We start from the raw sequence: 13,660 nt of genomic DNA on the forward strand, positions 1-13,660 counted from the left end.
GGGTGACCTGGAGTAGGACTGTGTGCTGAGAGAGGACCCTGGAGGAGGCTGGAGGGCAGTGTGTTGTTGCATGCCTGGTCACAGGCTCAGTGCTCCTACAAATAGCTTGAACTTGCGGGCCAAGTTTCAAGGCTTCACCCTGCCTCCTCAGAGTCCTCTTGGAAGATGTGGATCTGCGTCATTTCACAGCAATGACTCAGAGTCTGATCCGGAGTGACAGATGTGACGACGTCCGTTTTCTCATCTGCTTCAGCTGTGAGGAGAGATGGACCTCCCAACGAGCGCCTCCGAATCCTCCGTGTCCCTTATCCTCCTCAGCCTTTACTTCTGGTCCGTCTCTCCTTCCCCCGTCCTGGTTTCTTGTCAGAATACACTAGCGTTCTGTCACTAACCAAGGGCTCGTGCAGCTGTGACCAGCGTTCCCGGATGCTAGTTCTGATTAGGCTTGTTTTCTGGAGCTGGGTGCTTGGAGTCAGGTGGCTGTGGTCTGAAGTATGGGCAGAGTGAGCTGGTCTCATCCTAACTATCTCCACCCCTAGCGGCTCATCCAATCAGCAGGCATCACGGCCCTGTCTTTTACAGAGTGAAGCCGTCACCACACACGCGCACGGTCCCCTCCAGCTCTCGATCTCCTCACTGCCACTCTCCAGTTTGTGCCAGTAAATCTGAGCATTTAAATAGCCTGTTTAACATTTCGAAATTGATGTATATTTTGACATCCCTTTTTAGAGATTTTTTTTGTCTATTTCATGAGATGAAAACAAAAGTGTTAAAAATGCTCTTTTTTTTAAGATTCTTGTATCATTGAAGAATTTTGATATACCGCTCATCCAATCGTGCTAGACGTATGAGGAAAGTGTGGAACTATTATGAACTGTTTTACACTGATGTTGGTATTCACGGAGCACAAGAACCGTCTGCTTACTCATTTTTAAAAATAAAATATTGGAAATTGAAGAAGCGAAGCCTCTGACTTTTCATGGAGCATCAACATTACTTGGACAAAGTGTGTAACACTTTTCTCTGTCACGCTCCAAAAAAGTTTTGTTTCTTGGCTCGGAGGCAGCATCTCGCGCTGATCCGATAGATGACATGAAATAAATTGCTTTGTAGTTGCATCAGCTATTATCAACGCCGCTGGCTGCCGCTGCCCTCAACATTTCCAGCAGAAGCAGCCTCTACCCTGGGGTAGAAAAAAAGGAAGGCACAGCATAGTTAGGGAATCACATGCAAGTGAGCTGCGCTTCAGGACAGAACTAATATAGACACACACAACATGAGGCCACCCCAAATCTCGGATTGGCCCAAAGACCATTGCAACCTAGATTTTGAAACCTGATCTTTTATTTCACAAGGGAAACAGAATATACAGATTGCATGACTTCATGTAACTGTATAGATGGTGGCAGAGAGATGCTCGATCGTTGGCAGTTTGGCAGAGGTAAATGAAAGCCATGGTATTGCTTGTTACTATCAAACGGGTACAGTCTTATGTTCCCTGATAAGGTTTGGTCCTATTTTGGCTTTAGAGGTACACTGTACTACAGCATGCCAACAGCACAATGAAACTCAATTCAGAAGAAATATATTTCAGTCTTTTTTTCTCTTTTTGACAGTGTGCGTGTGTCTGTGTGCGTGTCTGTGCGGAACGTATGTATGTATGCATGCCTCCAGTCTGCGGGCGAGGCGGGCATTTGCAAGCAGAATGAGAAGGCACGGGCACTGGCTAGGGCACTCAGGCTGGCGAGATGGCACAGCTAGGATGAACTCTAATAGAACGCAAATGACAGCTAGCATAGCTGATAAGGAGAGCCTGAGGCAGCTCGGGGCCAGGGAGGAGGGGCTTGCTGGCTGTCATGGACTCGCACACAGGCCGACGTGGCTCCGAGTTGTGTGATAGCCCTCCAGCCCGAGTAAAGAGACTGGGAAGGGAGAACGAGAGATAGAGAAAGACCGAGATAGACAGTAGATAGAGACAGACACAGACAGATAGAGACAGAGAAATAAAGAAAAAGATGAGGTGTAGTGAGTTTGAAGCCAGTATTTGCAGAGATAGTGCCTTTGGAGATAGAGGTTCCAGTTACTCAGCGCAGGCCAGATCGACAGATGAAGAAAGTGTTTTTTGCTCTGTGAAAAAATCAAAAAACGGCGTCCTTCTTGTTTCAGAAGAATTGCTATTTAACATCATCATTATTCAGCGTTAATCTTATCATGACAGACAGTCTTCACGTTACAGCAAAAACGGTTATTGATATTTCACATCTCACACTGAATGTACATAGTATATTGGAGACATACATGTCATCACAATACATGTTTGCAAGTAGCCAATATGTGCCATCTAAGTTATTGAATATAGCAGCAGAGGGCAGCAGAATCAAAACGACCATTTCTGCAGGAAGAGGAGATAAGGAGATTCCACACAAGAGGCTGAAGGAGCCTGGAAAAGGCAACATCAAAGAATCCAATTTACATGCTGTTGCCATGTGACACTCCCTGTATGTATTCTGTTTGGCATGAAAGAGCGTCTGGACATACAGCACACCGCTAATATGAGACACCGCACACCGCCATGCGAAATGTGGAACCTGGCCCACAAGGTTGCTATAGAAACCACTCTCTGTTGTTATAGGTAGTAAATGGTTCGAAAACACTTCAGTCCTGAATTGATCTAATCTAGCCTTCTACAAGGGACTGTCCGACTCATTCTCCTATATCCAGTGTGTCTGTTGAAGTAGACAATATCACTCTATATCTCAGCATTCAAGCTCTCAGTTTCAAGGTATCAGCGATGGTTTCTATGTAGGATTTGCACGGGATTGTTCTATCTAAGGAGCATGTATGTTTGGATGCTGTGAAACACGGCTGGGATTAGCTGTCGTCTCATTCCAGTGGGGTTCCTGCTGGCCTGGAGCTTATCATATGTTCTCCTTGGTCTGGTTTCTATAGTAACAGTAGAATGCCGGAGAGGGGGGACAGAGGAGGCAATCTACGGTGTAATGGAAAGAGGTTAAAGAAAGAAAATAGTTTCGAGAACCAGCGAGAGAGCACCTGGAGAGGAATATGAAGGTCAAGAGGGCCGCCATTGTTCCTGCGAGAATGGAAATGGATGGAAAGCCTATTTTCAAAAAGTGGTTTTCACCGTACTTGTCTAATAATATTCCCGAAAAAAAGAGACATCCGACTGAATATAATGCAGCACTTCCCCCCCACATTTGCTTGTATACACTGAATTACAGTATGTCTACAGCATTGCCTTTTGTGTTAATTCTCTGGTCGACTGTTTATTTTGCCTTTCATTTTCAGTTAATGAAAGCTATTATGCATTCATCTGAACCCTCGGTCCTCGTGTCAGCACTGCGGCATATGAGGAAGACTGAATGTATTGGCCCATTAGACACCAGTGGTGACCCAGCTGCCTCTCTGGTGTGGGGGTAGGGAGTGTGGGGAGGTTGGGGACTTGGCCACCCTCTCAGAGTACTTAGTTCATGGGTCAGAGAGGCAAAAGGCCCTCAGGATTTCTCTATGCCCTCCACTGCAGTGCATTATCATGACAACTAGGAACCATTATGAAAGAAATGATGTGTGCTGGCCCTGTTTATGGGATGAGATACAGCATTGCTATATGTCAATGGAAACTCAATTATTATTATTATTTTTGTAAAATCATGGACATGTGAATGATCGCCAAGGCATCCAATGATCAGCCAGTCACACCGGTTACACAAGGCTTCTCTCCAGTCCCCGTGTCCTGACCTTAATGGAGCTGAACAACACCACAACCATGATTGTAATAATATTAGCCACTCTCGAGTGCCTCCGATCCTCCCCAGAGACCACCACCACTCTGTGGAATTGGCCAAAGGGCAGAGACCTTCGGATTCCATAGAAGGGATGACATTCCTTCTCTTTTCAGTGGGGAAACGGTATTCTAAGGAAGGTCCCTCGAATCCTCTCAGTCTGGTAGAGACTGTGACAATGTGTGTTTTTGGCTTCAGGAGTAGGCTGTTGATCTCACTGAGGTCGTGGGTGTGTGATTTTCGATAAGCCTGTCAAATTCAGAAGGCTAAAATAAGTATGATGAAATTTGACATAGACCTGCCAATGCAGAAAAATACACGGTTATCACTTTTTCATTATAGAAGGTCTGCTCTTACGTAACATAGAGTAGAAAACTGCCCTCTACCAGATGTATGGTGTCTACGGTAATCATACAATAATAATCCATTGGCCAGATTATCAAATAGATGCCCTGTTGGGGTTATACACTCAGCCTGGTTGGAAGATAGCAGCTCTGTAATAAGCAATGTCAAGGATTTAATCCACTATTTATAAAACGTGTTTGATTATTTGGGAGTTTTCTTCTTGGCACTTTGTGTGGGTGTGTGTGTGTATGCGTTTGTATGTGTGTCCGTGTGTGTATATATATGTGTGTGTGTGAGTATGCGTGTGTGAATGTGTGACTGACGGTGATAGGCACGGTTGTTTACTGTCGAGGTGGAGTAATGGGCTTTGGCAGCTGTGTAATTTCTGTTGATTCAGTGCTGACCTTGGATGCCTCTTATTCAGAAGGGCAGGTGCCTCGCTGTCCTACACCCACACTGACGTCGCTGTGGTAGACACCCAAAATCATCCTGGGAGAATCGAAAACACCCAAGACATGCTCCATTTGCTTCCTGTGCATGCGCAGGCGACATCTTTAAGCCGTCCATTTCATTTCTCTCTGTCTGACCAGATTATTCAAGTGCCCCCCCCCTCCCCCCCCCTTTTCTTCAGATAAATAGCAAAAAGTCTTGGGCCCTGGTGTGACCCCGAGTCCGGTCCTCACCCAGGAGGGCTCTGTAACGGTGGTGGCCACAACACTGTCAGCGCCATGGGCGAGACCCCTCCACCTCTTTATCATAATGGAGCGCCTCGCTTAGGCTCGGCCTGTCACAACCCATAAGACCACAGCCAGAGGAGCAGCTATAACACACACACGTGCACACTCACACACGCACTCACACAAACACGCGAGGGGCTGACAGCACAGACTTCCACGAGAAATCATTGTTACCTAATGTATTTTTAGGCTGGCATTTCACAAAGCTCCATTAGAACTGCTGCCTTCACTGTCAAGTTGAGCCAGTTCTTAGTTCTTGATACGGGTTGATAATAAGCATTTCAAAGGCACTTGAAATGAAAGACAGGAGAACTCTCTTTGCTCTGTAATCTATGGACCACACAGCCAGTGTGAAAAACAGGCTTACCATACGGTCACACTTTCACTGTCAAATGATGTGTTCACTATTCATCCTCCTTTACTAGCCTGATTCTTAGAATTTCATTATTTTAGCTTTTTATCTCGAATAATTTTTTTTCCCTTTGTGTTTCTCACAAAAACAGATTGACACCCTTTGTGACCGAGACGCACAGCACTCAATACGTTCACGCGTTTGACAACCCTGTATTTATCTCATATCGCACCTCTCTTCGCTCTAATGGACTTTATGGTCCCATTCAGGTGCCAGGGCTAAAGCCACCGCAACGGAGAGGAATACGATGATGTTGCAGTAACTCTCCTCTATCCCGGGCCTTTCATCCTTTAATGATATTTCAACTCATGATTGATTGTCTCTGCCACTCAGATGCTTATCTGTGGTTGAAAGGTGCCTTATGCTACCTCTCCAGCCCCTGGCTTTGTGTGGAGGGAGCTGTGAGAACTTAGGGAAGCCTGGGAGCTGATAGGCTGCAGTTGTCTCATTCGTTGTTCCTGCGTGGCACTATTGTGCTCCAGGGCTATTTACACATCAACCACCCAGGAAGAGAGGAATTGGTTATTTTGTTTGCCGATATCAGTCTTGTCAGGTTAGGTGGGAAGGAGCAAAGAGCAGTGAAAAGGCGACAGGACTGGGAAAGACAGCATTTTCTAAAAATCTCCTGGGAGAGATGCAAAAAAGAGAGGATTAGAAAGAGTGACAGAGGGGGGGGGGGTGGTAGCAATGACTCATGTTGCCTGACCACCAGAGGGTCCACTGCTATGTAAAAACAGCATTTTTCATCATGCCAACGACCTCTTGGGCACCTTGTAAAAAAGGGGTAATTGAGGTTAACAGTCAAACGTGACCTTTGAGTGTGTTTCCTCTTGATAAGTTAAAATGGCCATGGTATTTTTTACTATTCTTATCTCGTGCTCTGAAAAGGTCGCTGTTTGACGGGGCATGTAAATGTGACGATTCGCTTAAATTATATACGAAATGGAACTTCACAAACCGAAAGGACTACACATCTCTCTCTCTCTCTCTCTCTCTCTCTCTCTCTCTCCCTCCCTCCCTCCCTCCCTCCCTCCCTCCCTCCCTCCCTCCCTCCCTCCCTCCCTCCCACCCCCTCTCTCTCTCTCTCTCTCTCTCTCTCTCTCTCTCTCTCTCTCTCTCTCTCTCTCTCTCTCTCTCTCTCTCTCTCTCTCTCTCTCCCTCTTCTATTTCTGTCTCTCACACAAGGCTATGTCCATATTACACATTTCAGCCACAAGAGCTGAATGCCAAAGGGCTGCAGCAGTGGAAGGCAGGAGGCCGTGAACAATATGATCAAGTCTCCAGGCCCCTGGAGACCAACATCAGCTTAGTGGCCCTGGGCGCTGAACACCCCAGCCCGCTCCTGGGATTGGACACGCATGTTGATGAGAGACTCCCCAAACTAGCACACCTCCAGTTTTGTCACAGTAGTGTAGTATCAGGGAACCGATGAAAGGTTACAATCAAATCACCAGCAAGAAATCCATTAGCATTTTAATGTTTTACTGCTCTTGGAGGGTTTAAAGGGATCTAGAATTGATTTTTATGAAACCATAACCTACAGAACAAGAGCACAGAGCTGGTGTAGAGCATGTACAGTGCTTCGTCATGTTCGAAAGATCTTCACAATGTAATCAGTTCTTTTTTTACAAGTTCTTTTCTTTTTTTTTTACAAATAGCACACAAGTGTCTGCTATTTAAAGTTAGATTGTCCTCACTCAGTAGAATTTTTAAAGGAATTTTGATTTTATGGTTTGGACAGGAACCTACTGTACAGTTATAGTACACCAAGCCCTTTGTGTTTTACATATCATAACAACATCGTAAGTTTTTACTACTAAAGGAAGGCACTGTCAGCATTTTAATGTTCCTTTGCTTGATAGGATTTTCAAAGAGATTTGGATTTTATGGTTGTGACCAGAACGTTCCATACAAGTTTATAGAGCCGTACCCTCTGTGAATGTTCACAATTTATCACAACATCATAAGCCCATCTTCAACAACGAAAGTAAGAAAGTGTCAGGCATGACATGATCCATTTTTTTGAAGATCTTAAAAGTCCACCCAAAATCTCTCTGCGGAAATGTGTTTTCTAAGTCCTGCAGACAGTATTGAAAACCACGTGCTGTGCATAATCTCACAGAGTGATTAACTCCATCACATTCCCTTTTTCACGTGTGAAATCAGATTAGTATCACAGAGTTTCAGTACCAGAGGCGGGAAGATGAACAACTATATGAAATGGAAGATTTTTAGGAAATAGAAGTTGAACTGTATTGATCACAGGAACCATACCCTTTGTTTGACCTTCCAGTAGCGTTTTAGCCACATACTACTGTAGGTCACTCTAACCCCTTACATAACACTGTAGACCAACCAACTAGTTCTTTAGAATGTGCCACACATTGTAGTAGTGTACATGTAAAGTCGTCCTTTCCTGATGGTGGGCTTGGAAACTTAATGCGATTATGAAGTTACATTAGGTCAATACCCCCAATAAACTTTTAAAGGGATTTTTTTCCTTCCGAATATTAATCTTGTCTTTTGGGATATGGAAGATGATCTAAACCTGAATTTGCAGCTTCTATTGTCCACCCACACTGTCTGTAATCCCTGTGTTATCTGGTCTGGTGTGAGGTGGCGTTCTCAAGAGCCTCCCACCACTATCTAACGTGGAGACATAAGGACATTAAAGTTCTGCATCCTTCTGATGCTTAAGAACGTTATACAGTCAGTGGTGTCTGATGCTGCTCTGCTCGGGAGCCTGACTTCACGTGAGCCGGTAAGCTCAGTGAAACAACTAAAGCCTATAATTCGGTGGAGAGAATCGGCTCACTCTGAAGACCGATATGAAATGTGACAACCCTGTTGACGTTATCTAATTATGGCGACAGCAATCCTATTGAAAGGGATCTGTGTCTTCCGCCGACACCTGGCCTCCAGGTCAGACTGGAGGCCTCCTGGCCTTCAGTGTGTTGGACTGCCCGTGTTTTTAGATCCGTGATGAGAGGACACAGGATGACAGCGCGGAGAGAAAGGAACGTTACTTCCCCCAATGATTCATTTTCCACCTCATTTCCCATCTTTTCCCCTCTCTCTCCCGTTTCCCTGTCTCTCTTTTTCCTCCTCTCCGTCTCTCTCTCTCTCTCTCTCTCGCTCTCTCTCTCTCTCTGTCTCTCTCTCTCTCTCTCTCTTTGTCCCTCTCCTCACCAAAACAGTGAATCACAGAGTGAGGGACTCGTGGGGCGTCTGTGCTACATCAGTGGTTATGTCATGTCAGAAGTCACCTATCACCATCAAATCAAAATAATGAAGGTTATTAGCTGATCCTCGGAGGCCTCAAGATGGCTTTTATTATTGCATTGTATGGATTTTTCTTTTTTTTCTCTCTCTCTCTCTCTCTTTCTGCCTCTCCCTGTGGCTGTGCACGGTTAATATATCACTGAAATCTATGAATCTACATACTGTGCAAATACATTACCCAAGTTCCTTATGCTTAATAGTGTATCAACAGCGATAGACCATTAACATAACAATGTGCCCAGCGATAATGATTGGATTATTTGGCTTAGTACGACATGAGAAACTAAATCTAGATAATATAGAGCTAGATAATTTGGTCCTGGCTGAATGCCGCGGGCGATCTTGTCCATTTTGCTTTGCTTGTTTGATGGGGTTCTTTTCTCCTCTGTGAGCTTTAGGGACACATCTATTTCCGACCTTATGAATGCAGCACGATGGGATGTTGTGACTCCCGTGACAAATCAGTACAAAAGTGAAACTTTCTGTTAATATTACAGTTCAAGTCCAAGCGAGATAGCTTCCTTTATTGTGTTCACCGTGGTCTGCCACAGCAGACAGGTTTAGGAGGAGCTTCTATAATGAGTCCCTCACACATTAGCCACTATTATAGGGAGTCACTGAACCTTGCTGTATTGATCATTCAGCTAGTGTATTGTTCTTGCTGCCATCATTGAGAGAGATGAAAGATGAGGCCTCTTTTGTCATTGATCACAGAGAAATCCAGACAGGCAGCTGCTTCCATGTGGCTTAAAGACTTACATCCTCCTTGTGTTTACTGCCACATCTTGTATCTAGAGGGAGAAAAGGAATGCGCTGTACACAGGCTGGCTTGATAAGAGGGTTGGGGTAAAAGACGGTTTGGGAAACATGCTAATATGAATGTGTGGCCTTCATACAGTACTTGACAACTTACTTTAGTAAGTTGTAGATGTAGACCAGAATACTGTCTATTGCAGGTGTAAATCCACGTGCAATAGACAATCAGTCAATCAGACAATCAGGCAAAGCCAATCAGTGACAACAACATTGCATCATGAGAAACCTTTAGCAACAACCATAAAAGCATTGGCTTAGATTGTTCTTCTAGCACATTATTCTTGGGTTCATTATCAGAAACACAGACCTTTCCATGTTGCTGAATTAATTACATTGAAAATGTAACTTTGGTTAAGGTCACAAATCCATGCTGAGATGTTAATGGTGCTATGTACTATAGTCAGGTCTTTCCCGTATCATGTTAAAAGTTACATGAAGTAATTTTGTATTTCAATAAAGCATAAATCCCACACCGAGCCAACATTCAAATAGATTTTTGATTGTTAAATAATTCATTTAAAGTTCACTGCAGAAAAAAAATTCCTCATTGTTCTCCAGAAGCTGTACTGTCAAGCATGACGGATTGAACAAAATGATTGCACTGAGAAACTGATTAACTTTCAGAGGGATCTATTAGAAAATCTATCCCAGTTATGGGATATATATTTACAGCAAAAGGTAGATAAAACACCAGACAAAAAAGGCTTTATCATCCTCCAACTCTGCATCCAGTAGGTACCCCTATTTCCCTTTTCTAAATGATGGAGTGCTGAACACTTCGACTAATGACTTTGCAGATGCAGTCAGCTGTTAAAACGAATAGCTCTGCTCGTCTCTCTTATCGTCGCCAGCTCCTCCTCCCCCTGTTTGTGAGTAAAGCATGCACACAGCCGTCAGGCAGGCTTGTCAGAACTGGTCATGGTAACCTTTCACTGATGTAGACATGCCATGGCTAGGCCAGCAGCACTGCCTCTCTGTCATCCTCTCCTATCCCTCCTTCCACACTCCTCTCTGTCATCCCTCCATCCCTCCTCCACCACCTCCCCTTCTACTTCACTGTCCCTTCAAACCCCCCCCCCCCCCTTGTCCCTTCATTTTCTCCCGTCTTCCACCACTCCTCGCCTTAATTCCCCATTCCTCACAACATCCCTCGGTTCATTCCTCCTTCCATCCCTCTCTGCATCTTCACCCCCCATTTCTCCCTCGGTGCTGGCTAGAGGCACGCTGCTCTCTGGCGTATGAGAGACACCTCGCTGGGCATCTAGTGAGCCTTCTCCAGATTACACGCTCCTGTAAATTGACCTGAGAGCTGGAGAGAAGGAGTGCGGTGGGGGTGATCCCCCCTCCTGTACAGAGTGTGCCAGTATACCCTACGCTCATTAAAGCGACATTATTGAAATGGGTCAGGGAAGCTACCATGTGGGCCAATCATGAATATGGGAGAGCACAGGAAGCACGTCCTGGGAACAGGAACTTCTCGAATGACACTCGTCCCTCAGACGGCCTACACCCATACCCACACAAGAAGAAGAAAGATATTCTGGCTGTCTGGGAGGTACAGTATGAAAGTGGATGGCAGAACATGTTTGCAGTGATGAGGATTAGCTGAATCGACCCCACTGGATCCTTTTCGTCTATCGTCTCCATCAACGGCATGTGACCTGACTAAACATGAGCCAAGTTCCAATGTGCATTTAGCATTAAATGACCGTTTCACAAATCATTAACCGTTTCCCAACAATTCAATGTGTCCCCGGTTAGCAGTGACATAACGAGTGCTTGTACTTCACCAGTATTCTCCACCCAACAGAGGACTCTGTGCCCGTCAGAGCTCTCAGGCAGCCTCCAGGTCTCAGAGACTTTCGTTCCCTCTGCGCTCAGATGGATCCCCTGTGTGTACCAGCACCTGCTCCGGGTGCTTGGTGTACTAAACACACAGACACTCCCCTTAGAAGTGACATTTTGCATCCCAGCGAGACAGACGAGGTCCCCCCGAGAGCGACACCAGAGCACATCTGCCGTGATAATCAATGTCTGTCTCAGAGCACTGCTGCAGGACCAATAACCAAGCGCATTGTATCAGAGGCACCAGCCATGCCTAACGGCCCCCATTGTCGCTTATCGCGGTTAGATGTCTCTGGGTTTGCTTGGTCTATTTCCAGTAATCAAGCCCTCCTTGATTATTCATATGCATTTTCTTTATTTATGGCATGCAATGACGATGTGAGGTCAAGACCCAGGTCATCCTGGACCTGGCCACTCCCCTGTGTGTGTCCCCAGCTCAGACCACAGTGTGGGGCTTTATGACATTTCCAATACACTTCTGAATGTCAGTGTCATCCATCATAGCTGAGTGTCAAAGCTCTTAAGTCTTTGGTGCAATCGGATGTGGGATGTCCGGTTCTGGATCGGTGGGTAATATAGATAAACTGTGAGCCTCATGGCCAGTCTTCCAACACATGACTTTCAGGGTTGTGTGCAAATATGCACTGAAAGATCATAAAACTGTAGCAGTATAGATCACAGGCAGGAGACGACATTCACTTTTCAAACCATGGTGGAGAATGGTAGAAGTGCAATTAACTGCCATTCCCTCTGATTGATGTCTAGGCTATTTTACATAGATTTTGTGACCAGTAGTAGCAATTGCGCGTCCCCATTTCCCAAAGACGCACTTTACAATCAGTGTATGGACAATTAAAAGTTCAAAGGACCAAAGCTATGGAAATGATTCTGTATCTTTGTGATCTCTCTTGCCTATTACACGTGATCATCTTTGATCAAAGAAAGCCAACCGTTAAATCACTGATAAGATTAGATCAAACTCATATTTTAACTATATTGTACTACACACAAAAAAATCAGTTTACTTTATATTCATCATCAAAACAGACTTTGAAGATTTTGAATATAATGTGTCACATTTTTGCTAAAATTTCACTTTATCACTGGGTTTAAGCCTAAATCTTGACAGTTAGATATGAATCACAGAACAAACGTATTTCCCAAATTGTGAAGCTCTGAACTTCAATGGATAGGGATCGTCTTACTAAATGGAAATAACTTGGAAAAAAATACATTCGTAAAACAGAAGATGCTGCACATGGCTGGCTTTGCAACAGTGACCCATAGATAAAGTGTTTTCCACTCACAACATAGGTAAAACAAACTGTGTAGCACTGTATATTCACATTTTCATATTCACGCATTGCATTGTATAAAAAAAGCCTTTTAATGTACTACACACACTTCTATACAAACACCAAGAGACACATTGATTCGGCCAAAATCAATACTGTGTTTAACACATGCAAAATAGTTTTCCAAATGAGAAGCTCCATTTCCCTTCAGAATGAGTATGTCTTCCTTTTACGCTGGTTTGACAGAAGACACAGCAAGATCAGGATCTCTCTGTTCATGACCTTGTGCAACCAACAAAGTAAGACCAGATGGCCAACCACATCCTATCTTCTGGTCCAAGCAGCCATGCAGGTTGTGTTAGGGATGCGTACAGTTACACACACAGTAATGTTGATGAATGATGATGATTGTATGTTCCTGTGTCACCAAACTCACTCATTAGCTTGGAGGATGTGCATCTAGTCTCTTCCTGGTTCTTCTCCTGAAGGACAGATTGTCAAGATGAGGTCTGCAATTGTCTCAGGCAAAGTGTTAGACAACTATAATTAGAAAGGAGAAGTGGTCGATCATGGTAATCTCTGCATGCCCTTGCCTTGCACTTGCAAAGAGCTGAGGTGCATTATGTAACCACTTAACCGACTGTAGAACACTATGTTGACATCTACAGTGTGGGTCTCAAAGTGTTTCCATTTCTAAAAAGGATAGAGTTACAAAACAAGACAATGTGCAAAATAAAGGAAAAGTTAATGCTGCTGGTGGCAACTACATTGTAGTCCCAGCAACACAGACAATCTTCTGGCAAACACTAACACAAATGTTTCAATCTACAATAGTATGTTGAACAAGTCAGTCCCTGTGGTCATATAAACGCCTAAAATGCAAAACATCTGGTAAAATATGTGATATCTATGAAACAAATCATGCAAGTCATTACATTTGTGAAAAAAACCTTCAGATGAGTACTGTATGAATGTGGTGCAGTGGGGTGGGGAAGGTTGTCAATGAATAAGCAATCTAAACCAGCTACCCAGGTTGAAAATTGACGCTATCGGAATGGAGACTATCACTATCACCTCAAGTGTTTTTGTTTATCTACATTAACACCAATCCTAAACAAAACCCTACCA

Source organism: Osmerus eperlanus, chromosome 1 (assembly GCF_963692335.1).
Source record: "Osmerus eperlanus chromosome 1, fOsmEpe2.1, whole genome shotgun sequence".
NCBI classification, from domain to species: Eukaryota; Metazoa; Chordata; class Actinopteri; order Osmeriformes; family Osmeridae; genus Osmerus; species Osmerus eperlanus.